At 42.0% G+C, this 24506-nt stretch overlaps 1 pseudogene; it reads left to right on the forward strand.

Moving 5' to 3' along the window:
* The first annotated feature begins 22974 nt into the window (after window positions 1–22974).
* Window positions 22975–23692, forward strand: LOC127095660 (protein BASIC PENTACYSTEINE4-like; annotated as a pseudogene).
* The last annotated feature ends 814 nt before the right edge of the window (window positions 23693–24506 follow it).

The following is a 24506-nucleotide window of genomic DNA, read 5'->3' on the forward strand; positions in this document are numbered from 1 at the left end:
CAAATCCATCATCTTAGGCACAGTTGACCACAATTGACTTTTCTGACTGATAGATGAATCTGGCTATGCACTGATCAAGTTGAGCTTCAATCTCCTGATGAAATGGCTCAATGATGAAACCCTAGCTTCCATAAGCTCAATATAATCACATGATGATCCCCATATCCATTGAAACCCCCATCTCCTTGCCAAGCTCTGACTGGCCCAATGCAGATGATTCAACTGATTAGGGTTGACCAGTGGTCAAAACCCTAATCCCAAGGTATCCGATCAATCTCTTGGTGATGACAAAACCATGATGATGATGATGTACCCTTTCAACCAAGATGAAGCTCAACCCCCTTGAGAACCATGAAACTCTGATTTGAATCATACATCCTCAGATGGTCAATGATCCATTCAATCAATGAAACCCTCAGGCTTGCATACATCAACCTTTTATCCTCTGACCAAGACTTAGGAGGATGACTTGCTCAATGTAGCCACATGATATGCAACATGCTAATGACTAATGACCTACAAATGATATGCAAAAATGCAAAGCTAGTCCCAAGAGAGGAGGGAAAATTTTGAGGTGTTACAGTTGCCCCTATTCAATCCACTGTGAACCTGTCGATATGAATAGTCTCGGCTTTCAGATGATCAGGATGAAGAGTGATTGAATACCAAGAACAGACGAACAATTTGCACTCTGATGGGAAAATAATTAACAATGCCTGTCAGGATCGGCAAAGAAACAACCTTGAAGAAAAATCCGTCTGGTACGGAGAAAGTCGGCCTGATCACCGAAACAGCAACGTCGACCTGGACACCAAAATAAATGGTAACACAGGGATAACCATGGCCTGAACACCACACATCCGCTGGGGATTGTGATCTCTTTTTGTTTTTCTTGAACCCCGAAAATTTTCTCTTTTTTCATTTTCTTGAACCCCGAAATTTTTCTTTCGCGGGACTGATCCCGGATCACCGCATTTGAACCCCGACATCTTGTTTGCCAAAATAATGAACCCCATTCTCCATTTGAACCCCAGTCGCCTGACGATAGCTCGTGATCGCCATTGTGAACCCCGTTCTCCAGAAAATGCCGCAACATTTCCCTTTCTCCATTTGGACCCCGCTCTCCAGAAAATGCCTCAACATTTCCCTTTCTCCATTTGAACCCCGTTCTCCAGAAAACACCTCGTGTCTCCTTTTCTCCATTTGAACCCCGTTCTCCGCTTTCTTGTGATAATTCCGCTGGCAACATCAGAAATAACACCAAACACCACTCTGATGGCGACATATCAGAGAGTATACCTTCACAAAAGGAAGGTAACATGTGCATCTCTTCCTCAGAAGACACCCATAACGACCTCCATTGGCCTCAGCCAAAGTCTAAGGTGACACATGAACAAAAGATAATCCTGCGGACCTCATCCCTGATATAATCTTCAACTCCAATCTCTATTTGAACCCCGATCTCCAGAAAATGCCTCAACACTTCCTTTTCTCCAATTGAACCCCGATCTCCAGAAAATGCCTCAACATTTCCCTTTCTCCATTTGAACCCCGATTTTTGCGCTGATCGCGTAACGTCCTTTGATTTTATTTCCATCTCCGCCCGACGGAAAAATTTCCTCCAGTATCGCACTACTGGGGAACATTGCCGATCTGACATCATGATGCTAAACTCCTCAGAGTAACACCTTCACCCTCAGGCAACCACTTCTCAAACGGTAACCACGGCTTGAGTCGCGCTGATCGCGTAACATTCCCATCTCTGTCCGACGGAAAAGTTTCCTCCAGTATTGCACTACTGGGGAAGTACTGCTGATAAAAAATGGCGCCAAACTCCTCGGAGCAACACCTTCACCCTCAGGCAACCACTTCTCAAACGGTAACCACGGTCTGAGACTAGCTCATGCTTGCAATATGATGCATGATTGATTTTTCTGCGTAATGCTCCATAATTATGGAAATGCTACGCGATTCATTATACAATATGCTATGCTTATCTACATGATGAATGTATAAAAAGTATCCCCCTCAAGGGACTCTTCTGGGGAGCTCGAGACACTCTGCTGAGGAACTCGCCACCACTCCAATTTCCGCCCTGCTGGGGAATAGCACTGCTGCTGGGAAATAGGCAACCCTTGCTGAATAATATCTCCTTTGCACCCGATCCGCTTGGGGAATTGCTGGGGACAGAACCACCAATGCACTCTGTGGGGAAACAACAGTCTTAGACTTGCTGGGATGCAACACTCCAGACTCTGTTTGGGGAACCAACACTCACAGATACCTCCGCTGGGAAACAGCAACCTTCAGGCCTGGCTGCTGGGGAAGCATTGATCTGAAACCTGCTGGGGATAACCATCCTGACCCTGCTAGGGAATCCACAGACCTTGAATCTGCTGGGGAATTAGTCGTTCCGACTCTGCTTGGAGAGATAAGGAAATTCCGGTTCTGAACACCCGTCGACTCGTCGAACCTTGGTATTCATATCCAACTCCCATGTCAGCTTTCCAATTTTGAGAACTCCCAGACTCCTCTGGACCTTTTCTGCTCCATCATCTTGTATTCCCAACTGCTTCGCGCTCGACGGAGAGCGAACCCCTGGGATTTACACAAACTTTTCAATCTTCCGACTTTGAAGAGTCTTCTTGATTAATTCCAAGGATCGTCGTACGTCCCTCACCGTCTTTTCACCGTCCTTCTATTCGTTCGTCCCTGACTGGACTCCATGGGGATTTGTTTCATCAAAAGCCTCCACATCACAACCTGCAAGTGAGGGAAAATATCTAACAATACCTGCAAAAGAGATCGTTAGATAAAACCGTGCCCCAGGCGTGTCAAGATTTCAACATTTGGGTCACCCAACCTTCCGAATAAGATTTCAAATCTTCAATCTTATATACATGCATTGGAAGGGACCTGTATGTCTTAAAATGCAAGATTCCTTATCAAAATAATCGGATGTTTTTGCAATCAAAGCGGTAATGAAAAACAAAAACAAAATTATTTGACTGAATATGCATTTTATTGATTGAAAAGTGTGTGGCTCAAATTGAGCAATACAAAGGAAGCAATTCCTGGAAAGAGGTAATTGCGCACAAAAGGAAAAAATCTATCCTAATGGCAATGTGAAACCGCGATCTCGTCGAGTTCCAACTCGGTTACACCCCATATGTCCTCAGACTCTCCGTGCTTTCTGCCTTCTGAACAAGACGATTCTGATTGACCCCTACCGGGTATTATCCATGATACTTTAACTAAAGCGCAAACGATCATGCCAGACGCAGTTGTTCGTTTCAATCCCTCTTTTGCCTGGACCGCCCTTTCGGGTTTTCAGTCCACCAGGATACCCATTTTTGCCCAAGTCGCCTTTTCAGGTTTTCGACTTGCCGGGTGTACAGTTTTTTTTCATTTTATCCCTAATTTTTGCCCGAACCTTTTCTTTCTGTTTTTTTTTTTGGTTCGCCGGGATGCCCATTTTTGCCTGGACTATTTTATTCTTTTCTGTCCAGCGGGTCTCTTTATACGAAGTATTTTTTAACTGCGTCTGCATTCACAGGGGATGGAAAATCCTCGCCATCCATGGTCGTTAACAACAAGGCTCCACCAGAGAAAACCTTCTTGACCACGAATGGACCTTCATAATTAGGTGTCCATTTGCCCCTTCGATCGTTTTGAGGAGGAAGGATCCTTTTCAGCACCATATCACCTACGTGATATACCCGAGGTCGTACCTTTTTGTCAAAAGCACGCTTCATCCTTTGCTGGTACAACTGCCCATGACAGATGGCTGCCAGCCTCTTCTCTTCTATTAGGCTCAACTCTTCATACCGGGTCCTTACCCATTCCGCCTCTTGCAATTTTTCATCCATCAGGACTCTCCACAATGGGATCTAGACTTCAGTAGGTAATACCACTTCTATCCCATATACCAATGAGAAAGGTGTTGCCCTAGTAGATGTACGCACCGGAGATCGATACCCAGTATACAAGCTTCGTACTTAGCCACGCCGTCGGTGCATTCGGTAAACTCCGCTTCCATTCATGTTAATGGCCCCATCAGACATCAGAATCCGTTCGGATTCAGGGTCGGGCCCCTCCTCCGGGATCGGTTACTCCCAATCTTTCGATTGGAGCACCTCGAGATGTCCTCATCAGGGAACTCAAACCTCATCGGTTGATAATCCTCTACGAGTTGTTGGGCGATGTAATCAGACAACACACCCCTTGATTGCTTTCTGAGAGGTATATTGAATATCGTATTCAATCAAAATCATTTTCCCTCTTGCAACCCGTCCGGTCATTGCTGGCTCTTCAAAAATCTACCTGATCAGATCCATCTCGAAATCCACAAGGTGGTATGAACCAGCATACACTGTCTTAGTCGGCGAGCAGCCTATGCCAAAGTACATCAAGTTTTCTCGAACAGTGAATGTATTGTTTCACAGTCGGTAAACTTTTTGCTAAGGTAAATTGCATGCTCTTTTCGACAAGACTCGTCATGCTGACCCAATATACCTCGTAGACCCCTCGAGGGCTGTCAAGTACAGATTAACAGTCTCTTTCCATAGGAGGCATCAGAATCGGAGGTTCCTGCAACTTATTCTTTTATTTTTCAATGCCCCTTGGCAATCATTATTCCACCTGACCGTTTGATTTTTTTTTCAACAGCTTGAATGGGTTCACACATGGCTGTTAGGTGAGATGTGAACCATGAAATATAGTTCAATCTACCTAAGAAACCACGAACCTCCTTCTTTGTTCTCGGTTCAGGCATTTCTCTTATTGCTTTTACTTTAGCAGGATCAACCTCTATTCCTTTCTCACTTACAATGAACCCCAGCAATTTACCGGACCGCACTCCGAAAGTGCACTTATTCGGATTCAACCTCAGTCTGAACTGTCTCAACCGGTCGAACAACTTGGCCAGATCTACCAAATGCCCCTCTTCTGTTTGGGACTTTGCTATCATGTCATCAACATAGCATTCAATTTCATGATGAATCATATCATGAAACAAAGTCACCACGACCCTCTGATAAGTAGCGCCGGCGTTCTTGAGACCAAATGGCATCACCTTGTAACAAAAGGTGCCCCACGGTGTAATGAACGTTGTTTTCTCCATATCATCTGGCGACATTTTGATTTGATTATAGCCAGAAAAGCCATCCATGAAGGAAAACACCGAGAATTGAGTTGTATTATCTATCAACACATCGATGTGAGGTAACGGAAAATCATCTTTCGGACTAGCTCTATTCAGATCTTGGTAGTCCACACACATTCTCACCTTCCCATCCTTCTTCGGGACTGGCACAATGTTCGCGACCCAAGGCGGATAATTAGTGACAGCAAGGAAACCAACATCCCACTGCTTCTGCACTTCCTCTTTAATCTTCATCGCCATGTCAGGTCGAGTTCTGCGCAATTTCTGCTTCACTGGAGGACAATCTGCTCTCAACGGTAGCTTGTGCACAACGATATCGGTATCCAACCCTGGCATATCTTGATAAGACCAGGCAAAGATGTCGACATACTCTTTCAACAATGCCACCAATCTGCTCTTGACACTCGCCTCCAAAGCAGCCCCGATTTTTACTTCTTTCTTGACCTCGTCGGTACCCAGATTCACAACCTCAATCTGCTCTTCGTGCGACTGAATCACCTTCTCCTCTTGTTTTAACAACCTGGCTAACTCCCCTGGCAGTTCACAATCTTCTTCGCCTTCTTCTTCGGCTTGATAGATCGAATTGTCGAAGTCATACGAGGGTGTAACAGGATTGTTATCAATGAGATCCGAAGAGAAATCGCATCTGCATGAATATGGATTCATGCATTGCTTTAGAACCGGAACAAGTCAAATCAAAAAGAAAAACGAAAAAATTGCCATTCTTATTTTGTTTTTATTTGTAAACTGTAAAAATAAATGAAAAACAGGGAACACCGCTTTTAACTGAAAAACATCCTTTTATTAATGATGCAAATTTGCAAATTTAAACATGAGGTGGCCCTTACAATGAACCATTACGTGTCGGGCAACACGTATGGCTTTCATGCATATAAAATTGAAACAGGAAAAATATTACTCTTCGAGCAGAGTGACCCGAATGATCTTTTCAGCCTTCCAGTTATGGATTCCCATCCCTGGTGCGCACGGCTTTATCCATTGGTCAATTTCGTAGTCGCTATCAGCTTCCTCACTCATCATGCAGATGTGATCCGGATCCAGCATTCCGGCACTGGTGAATGTGACTGACGTACGACGCCCTCTGCCTTGTCCTGAGCCTCTGCCTGGCTGATATCCCACTCCGAAGCGGTCTTTCTTGGCGGAGATATCCATCATCCTACCCCAACCGGGAGCCTCTCCATTCTTCACCACCTCGGCGGCCTGCTTGTACGAAGCAATGGACGGTTTCTCCTCCTCTCTTGCAAAAAGAGCATTCTCCACCTTAACAGTTTCAAACGCTTGACTCGGGGTCTCCCATATTTCACCGTCCATTTCAACATATTTGAATGAGGACAGGTGGCTGACAAAAATGTCCTCTTCTCCGCACACGGTGGCAACCTGTCCTTCCCAGATATATTTCAACTTTTGGTGTAAAGTCGATGTTACAGCCCCAGCAGCATGGATCCATGGGCGACCCAACAGGCAACTGTATGCCGGCTGAATATCCATGACATAGAAAGTCGACTTAAACACCTCGGGGCCTATCTTCACCGGAAGCTCAACCTCTCCGAATACAGCCTGCTTTGACCCATCAAAGGCCCTCACTATCAGATCGGTGGGAGTCAGGATCAATCCGTCACAATTCAGCTTAGCCAGAGCCTTCTTTGGCAGCACATTCAATGAGGAGCCGGTATCAACCAGCACATGCGAAAGCACAACTCCTTTGCATTCCATTGCAATGCGTAGAGCCCTGTTATGATTCCTTCCATCCACAGTCAGATCCATGTCTATAAAACCCAGCCCATGGCTGGCATGAACGTTAGACACGACCGTCTCCAACTGGTTAATTGTTATCTCCTGAGGAACATAGGCTTTCTTCAGAATTTTCAACAAAGCCTCTCTGTGCCCCTCAGAGCTTAACAGCAAAGATAGAATCGATATTTTGGAGGGAGTCTGCTGCAGATGGTCCACAAGCTTGTACTCAGACTTCTTGATGATTCTAAGAAATTCTTCTGCATCATCATCAAGCTTTCCTTCCGACCCAACAGGCGTCGGTGTCACCACTGGAGTACCATCACTAATCACTTGCTTCCCTTTCGCCCTGGCTAAAGCCTCGACCTTTTCTTTTTTCTCTTTTTCTCCTTCTTCTCTCCTCAACGCGTCCGGTGCAAACAATCTTCCACTGCGAGTGAAACCGCTGGGACCGACATTATCCACCTTTGAAACGGTGGTTTCACTTGCAGTCTGATCTTCTACTTTCTCACCATTACAGTAGACCTCTCCCCCATAATGCCATGGCACGGCATCATCTTTGTCATACGGAATTGGTCCAGGTACCGTGATGGTAACTGGAGCCGCCTCCGCCAGGGTTAACAAATCAACCGGATCAAAGTAAATTGTTATGGTGGAGACCTCATCTTTCCCCACGTTAGCCCTTTCAAACTGGATACTTCCATCGTCCATCAGCCCTTGGACAACCTCTCTCAACAGCATACACCCCTCAGGGGTAACAGTGCACTCAGCACAATCAACACCGCAGCCCGGGTAAACCCCATTCAACAACAACTGCCGTTTGACCTCAACCAACGGAGTCTTCAACTGATCAACCCTCAACAACCCGATTCGGCCCTCCTCAGAGATAGCATTCACCCCCCTTTGACCATGCGCGGGCATGGGATTAACATTAACGTTGGGAGAAGGTGCGAAGTTGATAGCTTTTGAATCCACCAGGTCTTGAACCACGTGCTTAAAAGCTTTGCAGTTCTCTATGTTGTGTCCGGGCGCACCTGAGTGAAATTCGCATTTTGCATTCTCATCATAATTGGCTGGCCTCTGATCAGGTCTCAAAGGTGCCAAAGTTCTTAGTTGTACCAACCCCAGATCCTGCAATTTCTTCAACAAGAAAGAGTAGGTCACAGGAGGCCTGTCAAACTGCCGGTCGTTCATTCTTCCCCGCACCTGATAACCAGCCCTCTGAGGCCTCTGCTGAAATGGTTGCCTTGGTTGTTGCGGTTGTTGTTGTTGCTGTTGCTGATTATCAGCAGGAATAGTTACTGCAGCAGTGTGCTGAAAGTAACGATCCCTACTGGGTCCTCTCTGAGCATAGACCGCGCTGGTATCACCCTCCTTCTTTCTCTGGCCATTACTGAAGGGCTTCTTCGATCCTGAAGAGGAAGCATTACCCTGTATCTTTCCAAGCTTCAGCCAGCTCTCTATTCTTTCACCAGCCACCACAATGTCTGAAAAGTTGGTCACCGGACAACCAACCATTCTTTCAGCAAACGCCCCTTGCAAGGTACCCATGAAGAGATCAGACATCTCTCTGTCCACCAAAGGAGGTTGCACTCTGGCAGCCAATTCCCTCCACCTCTGAGCGTATTCTTTAAACCCCTCGTTATTCTTCTGAGACATACCCTGCAGTTGGGTACGACTCGGAGCCATATCAGCATTGAACTGATACTGTTTAAAGAATGCGTCCCCAAGATCTTGCCAATTCTTGATATCTGAGGACTTGAGCTTGGTGTACCACTCCAGTGAGCCTCCGGACAGACTGTCCTGGAAGAAGTACATCCACAGCTTTTAGTCCATGGTGTATGCAGAGATCTTTCGGACAAACGCCTGCAGATGAGTCTCGGGGCAGGAACTCCCATTGTACCTATCAAATGTGGGCGCTTTAAATTTCTGCGGGATCACAATCCCCTCCACTAGCCCCATGTTTGACATATTGACCACCCCAGGAGTGGCATAACTCTCCAAAGCTTTGATTTTCTCAGCCAGCAGCTGAATCTCTTTGTTCTGTGGTTGGGCACCGTATTGACCGAATGGTTCGTTGTGCATGGAGAATTGGTCAGCTTCTCGGTCTTCCTCTCTGTCATCATCGACCCCGAAGAATGGAGGGAAAAGACTGTCCTTCAGATTCTGACCCATCGGCCCAGGTTGACCACCAGCAGCACCAAAACCAGCAGTATTATTCACTATGCCCACGGTTGTTCTTTTGCCACCATCTCGAGAACCGCCCAGCCCCTGGTTGGAGACACCATCCAGGTTGACACCACTATTTGCCGCTGAAGCCCGCTCGAGCTTCTCGACTTTATCAGCCAAAGCCTTCTGACCAACTGCAAAACCTTGCATGATGTTGATCAGCTCGTTCATCTTGTCCTTCAACTCGAGGATATCTGTGTTCGGGAGATCCATTAGTCTGGGAGTATTACGTCGCGTGAAGTATCTGTGAGGACGGGTTGAGTGCAAAGGTACAACTCTGCGAGCACGAGCAATGATTCCTGAAACAATCAAGCACGTTAGAACTGATACCTGCAAAATAAAATACAAGTTATTATGATCATGCATGAATGCAGTGTTTATCCATATGAGGAACACTTTGTCTCTTGATCCTGGCTTCATCGAGACAAATAATAATCCGGCAGCAATTTTCTGACATTCAGCATTTGAGTTCATCATACAGATCAGAGATATATGATTTAGCAAAATACCGCCCAACCATGTGTGTGTGCTGTGTGAGTGCATATGGTAAAGCAAATAAAGCTTGAAGATTGATCACTGAATGAAAATAACCATCACATAGCAAAATTGCACAAGAGTGCCAAAGTCATACATCACAACTGATACAAATCAGATACAATTCTCCAGAATCAGGAAAGAAATACAAGCAAAAGAATTCCGTCAACAAGCCTGACGGTAATCCTTACAAATAAAAGGCTAGCCTGATGAGGGTCCCACAGAAGGCCCTATATCATCAACCATCTTCGTGAACTCTGCGGCAAACCTGAGCTCGGTGTTCTCTTGCTGTAATCTCCCCACCTCCTTCTGATGGATCTTCATCTGCCTGAAGTAATGATCTCTCTCAGCAATGTAATGATCTCTCTCGGCGATACAATGATCTCTCTCGGCGATGATCTTCACATTCTCTGTTTCCTTGATCTTCAGCTTTGCCTCCCACTCAGCAACAAGAACTTTGACTCTGTCATCCCTCCGATCCCTCACGAGAATTTGCCTTCTCTTCTGATCTTCAATGACCTTTGAAGCTCTAGCCAATCTCTCTTTGGTGATATCGTGCTCCTTTGTTGAAGATGCCAAAGCCTGATTGACCTTCCCATAGTAGGCAGTATCCGTCTCAAAGCGCTTTGCTTCCAGGGCATGTCGCTTGTCCTGATCTTCCATCTTCACTCTGATCTCCTGGTTAGCCATCTGAACCCGAACGACACTCATCTCCAATTCCGTTTTCTCCGCAAGCAACTGATCTCTGGCTCTCTTCATCTCGAGGAATTCTTCCATACTGACAGAAGAACGCGGACCCTCAATCAAAGGACACCCAGGATCACCTCCAGGAAATGGTAGATGTGTGATCTCGATCCTCTTTCGAAGCCAATCATCAAATAGAGGAAAATACCGGCTATTGACCTTGCCATAAGGAACCTTACCCTTTCGCTGAATGTCACGCCACTCATCCAATACTTGCCTCAGCTTGGCCTAATTGCCCTCAATTGGGAAGTAGAAGGACTCCTGAATCTCTCGTCCAAGAGGAGGACCCTCCACAGCAAACCCCATCTGTCTCCACAGCAACCCTGAACTCCTACAAGAGGCACATTGGGAAGACTCCCACAACTGCATATGAAATCCCGTCCTGCCATACCGTTATGAGTCCATGCTATATCAGCAGCCCGCAAACCCATCAGTCTGAATGACCACTTGACAGTCGGATCGAGATGAGCAAAAGCACCTCGGGAAGGCAAATACCCCATAAACCACCTGAATAGCATCTGAGCACAACATCGGATCAGACCACCACGCCGCTTCTCGTTTCGGTTATGGACCGAGTAATTGACATCTCCGATCAGAGTAGGAATGGGATTCCTCTGCATAAATAGCCTAATAGCATTCATGTCCACAAAGTTCTTCTGATTAGGAAACAGGATGATCCCATAAATGCCCACAGCAATCACAGCACAAACCGTCTTCCAACTACCCGCAGCAGCATATTCCTTGGCTTTGGCCTCCAAGAAACTCAAATGAAAACCTGGTAATTTGCCCTTCTCCTTCAAACCCTCCTTGATCATCTCCGGGCTCAAATAAAGAGCACGAGAGATCTCCATAACAACAGGCTCCACCTTAGTGGCAAAGAAAGGAATCTGATCTCGAATCTGGATACCCAGGATGCTAGCATAGTCCTCCATCAGAGGTCCCAACAAGTAGTCCGGGAACACAAAACATCTCAAACCCGGGTCATAGAACTGAAGAAGAGTATGAATGGCGCTCCTGTCACTGTCTGTGAGCCTGAAAACCATCTTCAGAATACCACCGTATGCCTCACGGAACATCCCCACATGGTCGGGTGTAATCAAGGCTATCATATCTCTCAGCACACCAATCTCTGGGTCGAAGAAACTATAAGCGACGTCATGCTTCAAACCGGTCCTCATGTCGGAGCAGAAAGTCTCTCAACCAGGATCTCGATCAAAAATGTCCCTGCATATGGATAAACATGTGTTAGATGCAGGTAAATGCAAAATGTGATGATGCTGATGAATGAATGCAATGCATAGTGCCATCCTCCAAGTCATCTGAACATCTGTTGCACTGAAGCCCTGATCTATGAACCGATCACAACCATTTGAAGGAAAATGTAACCACAAATCCAACTCCAGGGATTCCGAAATAAACAGAACTGAAAGATACATCACCATCATCACCAGACAATCTCTGAGCAGATAACCACAATCCTCTGAATCGGCCCGGGGAATCCTGAAATAAACGGATCCCCACTGATAAATAACACGGACAGCACTCCGGCGTCTCGGAAATAAATGTCCATAAATCCGACTTATAAATATGACTCTGATCCGCGGAACCATCAGTCACCAACAAAGTCGCCATCTGAACATGCATCTGTAAGAATCACCCTCCCCTCACAGGTAAATTCTAAACAGGTCATCCTAAGGCGGATAATAGTCTCGACAATCGGGCAGAGATACTCAATGGGTTTGCCCTTTCGGGTGTGCCATTGTAGCTCTCCTGAGATCGTCTAAACCAAAGATCCGGGAAATGATCGGTCACCAGAGTTAATAATTCAGATGAAGTGACTCAACCAGAATGGAGTACCCCACAAAGGAAGAGCACTATCAAATGAACCTCGTCCGACTTGTGGTACATCACGTTGCCAAACACATGTTGACCTAACATGAAGGAGGCAACATGAGACCACACTAATCCTAGGTGTATACTCGGGCCTGGGTTTTAGCCCCACTCAGAACACCCACCCCAAAACAGAGGAACCACCTGCACAGAGGACGGCAACATGATAGTATGATGCATGCAAATATTTATGCAAATATATACACAATCAGAATAATAAATGCAAAAAATAAAGCACAAGCAACCTAAACTATCCTAGAACGCTAGGAGAGACTCGCTTAGGGAAGATGGACCAGCACAGGTCAACACCAATCAGGAATCCCTAGCAGAGTCGCCAGCTGTCGCATCCGCGAAAAACAACCGGCGGGCTGAAACAAAAACAACACAGAGCCTCCACCGTGCGTTATTTATCCCAAAGAGGGAAAGGAAACACTCGAAGTAAACCTGGGAAAAGCATGGTCTCGCGACCAAAGAGAATGGGATCGGGAGTCGGTTATGCGTAGAGAAGGTATTAGCACCCCTACGCATCCGTCGTACTCGACGGGATCCACGCTCTAAAAGATAGAAAGAGGTTGCTAAAACAAAACATCACACACACACACTGAAGACAACACAGGTGGGAAAGAGGGGAGAGGGCTCGCTAGGATATCGCATCCTATGCCTACGTATCTCGTCTGGAACGAGAATCAGAGCTACCGTAGTTCGGCTCACGCACGCCAAACAGGACACACACAAACACGGGCAAACATGGAACCCGAATGTCAATCGCTGGACTTACATCGGCTTCCAAACCAAACAAACCCACACTGGAAACCAGATGCCACTTGATGGACTTATACCGGACTCCAAGCACACAACAAGAGGATACGGAATGCCAATGGCTGGGCTTACATCCGTCTCCTACACACACAAGAAGAAACAAGCAACAAGTTACTAAGGAGTCGGGAACTCGAGCTTAGCAACTGTCAAACAAAACACACATAAAAAGAAAAAGGGTGCCCGGAGAGGCCTCGCGCGGTCTCCTGCCTACGTACCTCATCTGGTATGAGGATCAGGGCGACGTAGTTCCCCTGAACGGGAAAGAAATTCTAACCAGATACAAAGGGAGACACACTACTAGGGAGCTGTACTCGAGCCTAGATGTTATCATGCATCATTGCCCTATGTCATGGTTTCTATCTACTTGCATAACAGCAAGCTAATCCTAACCAGGAAAAAGCAAAGCATGCAAGCATAAACAAAACAAATCAAACATTCACAGTTAGCACACACTATATACAGACAGATGTGGGCTCAATCAAGGGTTAAGTTGCAAAAGCAACACAACAGTGTCAGGGTGATGTTAGCTCTTAACCCTGACATTGAGAGTCAGGGTGAAGCCAGATGAAATGGAAGTGAGGGGTGTGCCTCACAGCTCTTATCCCTGACCAGGGAGAGCTTCAGACAAAGGAGTGTGGATTCAGAAAGTGGGAACCCTTCTACACTCATGACTCTGACTCAACTGTACAACTGTACATGGATCTTGGGTTAATATCCCAATGCATCAACACAGTGGTGTGAGCAGAGGGACGACTCAACAAGAATAGCAGGGGATGGATTGCACATCCCTTGGGTTCTGCCAATTGCCTTAATCAAGGTCTTTTCCTGCTTGGGGACAAAAATAAACAATCACAAACATTGCCTCTTAAGGAGGACTTCAGACAGTTGCCTGGCCAAGTAACAGGCCAGGTCTTCCAGACTACATGGAGAAAAGAAATTCTACCTCAATTGGTTTATACAACCAAGCAGCAGCACAAAGCAAGTTCTCAAAGAACTATTAGCAACTAATGTACCTGAAATCAATCAAATACAGTCAGTATACCAATCACAAAGTCAAAACAAACAGATAAAAACCAACAGTCAACACAATCAATCACATGTGCAAAGCACAAGTCCAAAGCAAGTGAGCTAAGCATCCTACAAAATAAACCAAGTTAGTCCATAACAAGCATATAAACCAAACTCAATCAACTTGAATTAATCTCCTTAAAGCATTTGCTTCTTCAAGCTGAAAATCACATTCAAACATGAGAAACAAGACCACTAGGACAAGCCTAGGGTCCAAAGAAGATGAAAAATTCAAAACAGCAAGTGAAAATTAACCACAACCAATATTAATCACTCCAGAATAAGGTCCAATTGGTCTCACATCAAAACTATGCACCAAATCCATTTCATACACAAAACATGTCAAACTATGCACTTTGGAATCACATTGGAGCAAACAGAATGATCACAATCAAACCAATACCAAAATAGCTCAATAAATTCCCAGAAAATTCAAGCTTAAACAGAACACATTCAATGAGCAGCATATCAAATTTCATGGCATTTGGATAATGGTAAGTAAGGAAATTAAAATCAGGAAGTCATGGTATGCAAATACAAGCTCAACCAATGCCACAAATCATGTATCAACTTTAGGCAAGTGTAAAACAGAAATGGCATAAGATAAATGAACCACACCAAAGCCAAAATGAAATTAAACATGTTAAGAATCAATCCACAAAGTTTCAGCTTCATGTGACAAGGCATGGGAATTTCACAAGTCATGTAAGTTGAACACTCCACAAAAGTTCACAAATGACTAAACAGCAAAGAAAATCCCAATCAAATTGGAAATGAATCTAAAAAATATACAAAAAATCATGCTCAACCTGGACATACAGAAGTAATCACATGCAAAAAATTAGAGCAATTGGCATAGCATAAGCATGGAAATTAAAATCAAGAACATGAGCAAAGCATAGTGTGACATACATTGTCACACTCATGAAGATCACATCATATCTCCTAATCCAGAAATGCAAAATTAGCAAACCATATACCAAAATCACCAGAAATGAGTCTAGAATATGCACAAAAAATTTCAATAATTTCTAATGAAGTATCATCATTTCATGAATGAAAGAGTGAGCATGGTGCACAAAAGACACATTCAAACAATCCCTAGCCAAATAATTTTTCCACACGTGCACAATTTGATTAAAAATCACCATAAAATCCAGCACATCACAAGGAGAATGGCACAAAAAATTGCATCAAATTTGGATCAAAATTGAAGGAGTTATCATTTTTTGAAGATTGATGATCAAAATGAAATAAAAATTTGAAAAGGAAAAGAAATGAAATGATTTTAAATGCTGCAGTGGCAAAAGCGTAAATAAGACGCTCACTAAATGAAACGTTGCGTTTCATTTAGTGAGGTGGCAACACGCGAGTGGCTAGCGAACGCGGTAAACACCATTTTGAAATCAAAAGTGAGGCAGACGGATCAAATAGCAAACTGGCAGCGTTCTTGAGCATGTTCATACACATTCATCGTTCTAGAAAATCCACATGAACAAATTTGCACGAAAATGGACAAATTGTATATCACTGAACTCGTCTAATCACGTACATCAAGAATATCACCATGATTTAGCCTAATTCCTAACATGCTGAACAAATCGATCAAAAGAAACTTTCACATCTAATCTTAAATTCCAGATTTCTCACTCGATTCTTAATGAAATTCAAGACTACAAGTTGCATGCTACTCTATGATCTAAGATCTACACAAGCCATATCATAATTACAACAATTATTGAGATCGAATTCCAACCTCTTGGAGATAGCAGTGCTGGATTCGCGCGTTTCAAGATGCCAATTGCCAAAACAGAAGTTGAATGATGCTCTAGGAAGTGAATGGAGTGGATCTTGTAGCTCAATTGTGCACCAGTTCCAAGAATGCTCAAACCGCCATGGATGAACTTGATGATGACAGCTGCGAATCTTCAATTATTTGGCTAAGGTTTTGTGAAGCAGTTCTTCAATAATACCTGTAGAAGATAGATCAAACAAGAACCAGCAAAGAGAGTGAAGAAATTCAATGGAAATGGTGAAAAAAGTGTGAAAAAGTTTGAAGAAAATTGAGAGAATTTTGGTGATTTCTGAGTTTAGATCTGAAAAGTGAATTGTGATTATGTGAATTCTGTTACAATTAAGCATATATACCACTTCCTAATCCAATTGTTAATCAAGATTAGCAAAATCAAGTGAATTAGTGAAATGAAGTTTTAAGTGTTTTGGCCAAAATGCCCTTTTCACAATGCAGCCAATGTAACAGTAAAAGAGCAATTCAAGCAAGTCCAAAATGATGTTTATGATGTGTTGGAATTGGTTTGAAGTGCAAATGCCATGTATTTTTCAAAAACACTATTTTTCCCACCAAAATACAAATTAGTCCACTTGAAAAAATGTCATTTTGCTATGATGATTTTTGATGAAATGTGATGATGCATCATGAAAGTTCATGTCACATGTGGTTTTCTCAAAAAAGAATCACCCAATTTGGCATTTCCATTCAAAAGTTATGCCACTTTGAAAATCAACTTTTTCTGAAAATGATTTGATCATAACTTGCCAACCACACATGAGAAATGAGTGTTCTTGGACTTTTTGGAAAGGTGAGAGCAAGATATGCAACTTTCATGTTGGACAAAATTTCATTTGAAACATTCTTGGACACGTAATTTTGAGGAGAAAAACTTTCCATTTTTGGCAGTTTTCAATTACAAGTCACTTTCTATTTTTGAAAAGTTTCCATATGATTTTATTTTCTTCATTCTTGATATTTGAAATGTCAAATGAAACTTGTTTAGACATGAATGAAGTGTCTCTAACTCTCTCCCCCCTCCAAATCCATCATCTTAGGCACAGTTGACCACAGTTGACTTTTCTGACTGATAGATGAATCTGGCTATGCACTGATCAAGTTGAGCTTCAATCTCCTGATGAAATGGCTCAATGATGAAACCCTAGCTTCCATAAGCTCAATATAATCACATGATGATCCCCATATCCATTGAAACCCCCATCTCCTTGCCAAGCCCTGACTGGCCCAATGTAGATGATTCAACTGATTAGGGTTGACCAGTGGTCAAAACCCTAATCCCAAGGTATCCGATCAATCTCTTGGTGATGACAAAACCATGATGATGATGATGTACCCTTTCAACCAAGATGAAGCTCAACCCCCTTGAGAACCATGAAACCCTGATTTGAATCATACATCCTCAGATGGTCAATGATCCATTCAATCAATGAAACCCTCAGGCTTGCATACATCAACCTTTTATCCTCTGACCAAGACTTAGGAGGATGACTTGCTCAATGTAGCCACATGATATGCAACATGCTAATGACTAATGACCTACAAATGATATGCAAAAATGCAAAGCTAGTCCCAAGAGAGGAGGGCAAATTTTGAGGTGTTACAAGTGGGTACTGGGTTCCCAGTAAGGAAAACACAAATGGCAACCATGTCTACAAAACCATCCATATTTGGGAACATGACGATGCCATAGATGGCCAATGCAATAGCAGAGTAACAAGCATCCCAACTTTCTGCTTTCAATAGGGTATGAGCTCTTTCCAAGAGAAAACTTAGTGGAAATCCTTTGGTATTCCCTTTGGTCTCTAAGTTAGCCTCTGCTTCCTTTTCATCCATGTGAAGCGCACTAGCAATAACCTCAAGGGGCAAAGATTCATCTATCCCTTCAAATAGTGGCTTGTTCTTCATAGGAATCCTAACAAGACGCTCGAATTCTTCCAATGTTGGTGCTAGCTGGAAATCTTGGAATGTGAAGCATCTTAAAGGTAGGTCATAGAATTGGGCCAAAGTGATTAAGGCGGTATGGTCCACTTGTTGATTGAGAATGCTGAGCAAATTGCCATAATTCTTTCCAAAGTTGATTCTGTATACTGGGTGCATCGGAGAGACCAAGTCATGTAAGCTCCTTAGATCGGGATCTTTGAACTTGAATGAGTAAATATTTCTTTTGCTTGATTCTGTGTTTCCTGAATTCCTGCAACTCATGACACTCAGATTCCTTGGAAATAAAATAGTATGAATGCTACGCTATGAATGATATTATGCGTGCCACACGTAGGTTAATATACAGGTCGTGAGAGTGGGTATTCTTGGTTACTAAGACAAAACCCTTTTGGGAGGATGCTAAAGTTAAGGTTCCCAAAGTCATCAATTGCTACTTAGGAAAGTCATTGTCATGATGAAAACTCATCTACAAATAACATCCCCAAACAGAGTCTCGTTTGGGTGAGGCCTTCGTTTGGTCCCAAAGAGGAAAACTCCTAGTGGGTCCATACTACACGACTCTCGAGTCCAAGGTTCTAATGAGGTTCTCAGAGTCATAGATCGAGGTTGGGAATGCCACTGTAAGGTAGTAATATGCCCAAGGGATCTCATCTGATTGGGGCTTTCGTATTAACCCAATAAGTCTGGGACTTTTCAGGTAGATACTACATAACCGCCGGATATAATGGGTTAAAAGGTCCTTAGAGTCATTGATCCAACTTGAGGATACTATCATCGTGACGAAGACTCGTCGGGCAATAATATCTCAAGAGAATCTCCTCTAGGCGGGGTCTTCGTTTCTTCCCAACAAGGAAGACTCCTTGTGGGCGCCCACTACGCGACCACCAACTTAATCTTATGGTTTTTCTCAGACTCAGGTGGAAAACCTATCTCACAAAGTATCACCAACCAGAGAACCCCAAATAAGACATAGTCAATAAATCACAATATAATAATTCTGACAGAATAATAATAGCAGAATAGAAAATAACAGATAAACAAACAAGATTAACACACAATACAGAAACTAAACTAAATTAGGCTTCATTCTCTTTTGCTTGGAGCTATTCCCCAACAGAGTCTCCATCTGCCGCATCTCGAAAAATACGAGTCCTCGCGATGGTCGCGGAAAAAAAATTACGTTTGAACAGAGTCGCCACCGAACTTTATTTATCCCAATGAAGGAATAGGAAAATATCGATAAAACCTTTAGGAAATAGATGATGGTCGTCGCAACCATATTCGGGTTCGGGAGTGGATTACGTAAGGGGAAGGTATTAGCACCCCTTACGTCAGTTGTACTCAACGGGAACCTTTTAGTTCTAATTTGCATTTCGAGTGTTAAATTATGTTTGTTTGTTATCTTTGGGTTAAAAATAGAAATGGATGAGAACCTCATAAAGGGAAGGGGAGGTTTTTTATCAGTGTGCTCGCGAAGGTAAATCAATCTCCTGCCTATGTATCCTTATGGTGTAATAAGGAAATCAGAGTATTCGTAGTTCGGGGAACTATGGTTGGTTGGTGTTTTTTAGTGAACAACTGTTTAGATCGCGTTCTAAAGGCTAAACGTTGGCTTGTCTACTCTCGGCGGAGGCTTAAGCATTGGTTTGTTATGCGCATTAGAAAGGATTAAATGGTGTTCTTTTGAAAAGATTTTTGGTCACACGGAGGTGATAGGTTGGATTAATATGTTGGATGTTTTGATTGGTTGAGATGTTTTTGGTTGGATGACGATTACTCGGATAATCGAGTAAGATAACTCGTATCCCAATAGTCGGGAAAGGGAATAGAAAACTCTAATCCACTTTCTTTTTCATCCTTAATTATAGAAAGGGTTTAATAATAATTAAGGTATTTTGAATGGATGACGAATACTCGGATAATCGAGTAAGACAACTCGTATCCTAATAACTGAGAAAGGGAATAGAAGACTCTAAACCACTCTATGTTCCATCTGAGTATTTATGAAAATAAGGTTGTATAAGATTGACGTATTTTAGTATGAACGACAAATACTTGAATGACTGAGTAAAACAACTCATATCCAAGCATTTGAGGAGAGGAATCGAAGACTCAATACCATCTTCTTTTTTGCATAATTTGTTATGAAAGTGGTTTGATTAAGTTGTATGTTTGCGGAGAAATGACAATTGTTCGACTGACCGAGTAAGACAACTCGTATTCATCCAATTGAGGAGTGAAGTTGAAAACTCAAAGTCGACTCCCTTTTCATTTAGCTTATTTTGATTTAATCGGGGTATTTCAATTGAGTTTGAGAGAAAATACTCGACGTTGGATCGAGGTTTTAGATTTGTATTTTGAATGAAGTGAATTTATTTAGTGTATTTCTCTTCTACTCGATAAAAATCGAATAGGTCTCATTGTAAGAAAGCCCAAGAGTAAGCTATGTGAGGTTGATGGCGATGCTTTAAAGGCGATCGACTTACAAGGGCGTTTTGAATTGATTTGGAAAATGCGCACTCGATATTGACCGAAGTTTATATTTACATGTGCATATGAATCGAATTATGACAATGGTCTCAAAATGAGATTACTTATAAATTTTAGCTTATGCAACGTGAATGCAAAATAACCAACAAGAAAACAAAGAGTCTCATTGTAAGGTAGCCCAAGAGAAAGCCTTTTGTGTGCTAGAGTGACCTAAGCTAAACAAAAGATAATGGTCTTACAAACATGCATGTAAGTTACGAGTGAGAATCCAAGTGTTTACAAAGTGTCACAAAGAGTAAAGGAAGGTTTCCAAGCAAAGGTCCTAAGATGAAATCCTCTAAGTCCAAGTTGCTTAAGAGTTGAGTGAATATTTTTGGTCTTATCATTTTATCATATTTTTTGTTGTTTTTAATGTTTGATGACAATAAAATAAATAACAAGTAAATAAACATGCATGATGAGTTTGTACAATGATGATGATAATGAGTACTTGAATGTAAATGAACAATAAAATAAATTGTAAGGAAGTAAAGTGCAATAATATAAATGTTAGAAGTTAGTAGTTAATGGTTAATGGTTAGTAGAATAACAATAAGAAAATAGAATAACAAGTTAATGTAAAGAAAATGGTTTCATCTATGTATCAAATGACCCAAATATGGTTGAAATAGAGGCAATCTATCAATGCCTCAAAGTATCATGAATGATCTATTGATCAACCATTAATAGGTTTGAAGTATTGAAGATTTAATCAACTCTAAACAATCATGGTCATGATCTAATAGAACTCATCAACCAAATAAATGTAACAAAAAGTCAACAATAAATATTAAATGATAACAAGAAACAATGCAAAGGAAATGGTTTCATCTATGTATCAAATGACCCAGACATGGTTGAAATAGAGGCAACCTATCAATGCCTCAAAGTATCATGAAGGATCTATTGATCAATCATTAATAGGTTTGAAACGTTGAAGGTTTTATCAACCCTAAACAACCATAGCCATGATCTAATAGATCTCATCAACCAAATAAATATGAACAACAAGTCAACAATAAATAGAAAATGAAACAAAATACTAAGTTTGATTAAAGATAGTGGATAAAAGTAACAAGAGCAAGAAATCCCAAAAAAAAAGGTGTAAACCCCAAAGTTAATCATTTTTACAAGCTTGAGTCTAAAACCTCTTAAAAGATCAACCAAGAATGAACAAACATTTTCAACACAAAAACAGAACCAAAAAGTTAACAAAGATTAAGCTAGAATCATTACCCAAAAATGTTGAAAAAGGGTAGGTTGAAGTGGTATTGAGCTTGGATACAGAGCAAGGAGTTTGGGATGAAAGTGTTTATGGTGGAAGTGTCATACCCCGATTTTGATCCTGAAATTTTTCCATTTTTTCTTTTATTTTTGCATTTGCATACATTCATCAGTATAAAATGGATTTTAATATCTTGACTCTTTTTATTTTTAATTTGATTTTAATTTCAAATTAAGTTTAATTCCAATTGTCAATTTAATCTTAATTGTTTATTTTTACTAATGATTAAAACTCTAATCGATTTATATTTCCAAATGAATGTTAGAGTTGATATCCAAGTAATTTTAAATGAATTATAGATTATTTTGTTTTTTTTAATTTGGTTTTTTGCTGATTTTGTTATTAGTAATTAAATTGATATTCAAACTAATATTGGATTATTCCTAAAAAAATCCACATCCATTTTTATAATCAAAATTCAAAATCCAAAATCCAAAATCCATTTTGTATCCATAATGCATTTCAAATCAAAACAATACATACACACATTTCATGACATTCAGTAACATTAAACTTTCAATTATTTCCGAACTCATTTTCATACATACATTTTCATTCAACATTCAAGCATAACAATGCAAAATCCACATCCATTGGAACCAAAATCCATTTCATATCCCAAATCCATTCAATCCTAATAAGCTAACGAATGAGAATACATCAAATTCCATTCAATACAATTTAGTAAACAATCATTCATACTCCAATCAATCCAAGGCATTTGTTTGGCTATAAGGAACGATGAAGAGCTTGGAAAATTGCTTGCTGGTGTTACCATAGCTCGTGGTGGTGGTGTTCTGCCTAACATCAACCCAGTTTGCTTTTGCCAAAGAGGAATGAAAACGCTGCTGCCAGTACTCCCAAGTCTCCTTCAAAGGCCAAGGAAATCTCCAAAGAAGGCAGTAGAAAAAACCACTGCATTTGCACTACTTACTTTAGAGAGGCTGTTGTTTTGTCCAAAACGGATATATGCTATTAACAGAGAGTTTCCGCCGCCGAATGAGCAATTCATTTTAGATTCTGAGCAACTTCAGAGTCAGTTTCGAACCATGAGCAATTACATTTTGTGGCGGAAACTATTCTTATGCCATTTGGTTGCACCATGTAGTGGTCATAGATCACAATCAGATTTTTTGCGAAGCTTGAGCGGTAACGGTCTTCCAATCCGGCATCTCCATTGAATTCCATCCATATCTTTAGCAGTCCCAGATGCAGCAACAACAACAGCGGAGCCTTCTGCAACCAAACCAGTCGAATACCTCTCAAATCAGTTATGCAAACGTCATCTGCTATGCAGCCTTCGGCGATGCGGTCAATTCTATCCAACCTGCAATATCACAGCAGTCCCGGTTTCATTTACAAAAGCCACAGCATCAAATAAAGGAACAAAATGCCCTAGTTATGAATAAAAAAATTAGATCCATTATGGCTGAGAGACAGGCTACCATTCTGGAAATTGAACTAGAGGCTGCTATGTCTGAAAAGAATGAAGCCTTGGCTGCTCGAGACGTTGCCCTTAGGCAGAGGGATGAAGCGCTCGCCCAGAGGGATAACGCTCTGTTGGAACGGGATAATGCCCCTTGCAGCCCTACAATGTCGGCATAGTTCTGCCAACTTTTCATTCAACGGTGGAAATCATCGTGGATCAAAGCGGATGCACCGTTCTTCAAATCATCATCTATCCAACATGACAGAAGCAACATATAACTCGACAGATATAATAATAAGAGATGCCTCTCCAGTAACTGTTATAACTTCAGAAGCCATCGAGTCTCATCTAACTGAGACAACAAAGGATAATTCCAAGGCATCAAAGGCACCTACAAAAGTAAAGAAAATGGGTGAGGATTTAAATAGGAAGGCTTATTCTGAAGGAACAAAGATCAAATCTGAATGGAAGAGACAGTACTGTTGGAGGAAACACTGAAGCCATGTATAGTTTCTAAACAGATTAAAGCATTTTCTGATGCCGGAAAGGTTAAGCTGGAAGGACTTACCGGTAGTGATTTTACATCTGGTACAACCATCCTTGATGCGATAAAACAAACAGTTGATCCTGCAACCAAAATTGTCTACAATGAAAATCCAGATGCTAATTTTATCAAGTCAAACAATTTTCCTATGCCATAGTCGTTGTGGGAGAACCACCTTATGCTGAGACATTTGGTGACAGTTTGAATCTAACAATAGCTGAACCAGGTCCAAGCACCTTCACCAAGGAACGACTTTGAACCAAAATTATCTGTCACAGACTTCAATTCATCTGCTGTAATGTGTGTGTCTTCCATGATAACTAGAGTTCCCATTTTTGTCATCCAAGGCGCTTCACCAAGTTCCTACAACAGATTATGCAGTGCTGGGTAACCTACAGGCGGGCGTTAACAGCACGGTCAAGTCGGCCTATGCATCCATAACAACTGCGTTTTGCATTCCTGCATTGAAAGAAAAATTGATCAGGATAATTTGAAAATCCAAATTGTGGCTACAACAGGAGATATTATTCTAGAAGAGGACATAATGCACTTCCCACGACCCTAATTGCTTCTGGACGTTCAACAACTAAGATTGATGCTATAGAAGTTACTTCTTTGGACTCAGAAAATTTGCCGGAATTTAAACCAAGCAAACCTAACGAGGTCTCGGTCATGGTCCATCAGTCAAGAGGAAAGGATGAGACCGATGGTAAAAGCAATGCTCGTGCAAGCAATTCCACAGCTATTCAACAATCAACATTTTGGCAG

Source organism: Lathyrus oleraceus, chromosome 6 (assembly GCF_024323335.1).
Source record: "Lathyrus oleraceus cultivar Zhongwan6 chromosome 6, CAAS_Psat_ZW6_1.0, whole genome shotgun sequence".
Taxonomy (NCBI): domain Eukaryota; kingdom Viridiplantae; phylum Streptophyta; class Magnoliopsida; order Fabales; family Fabaceae; genus Lathyrus; species Lathyrus oleraceus.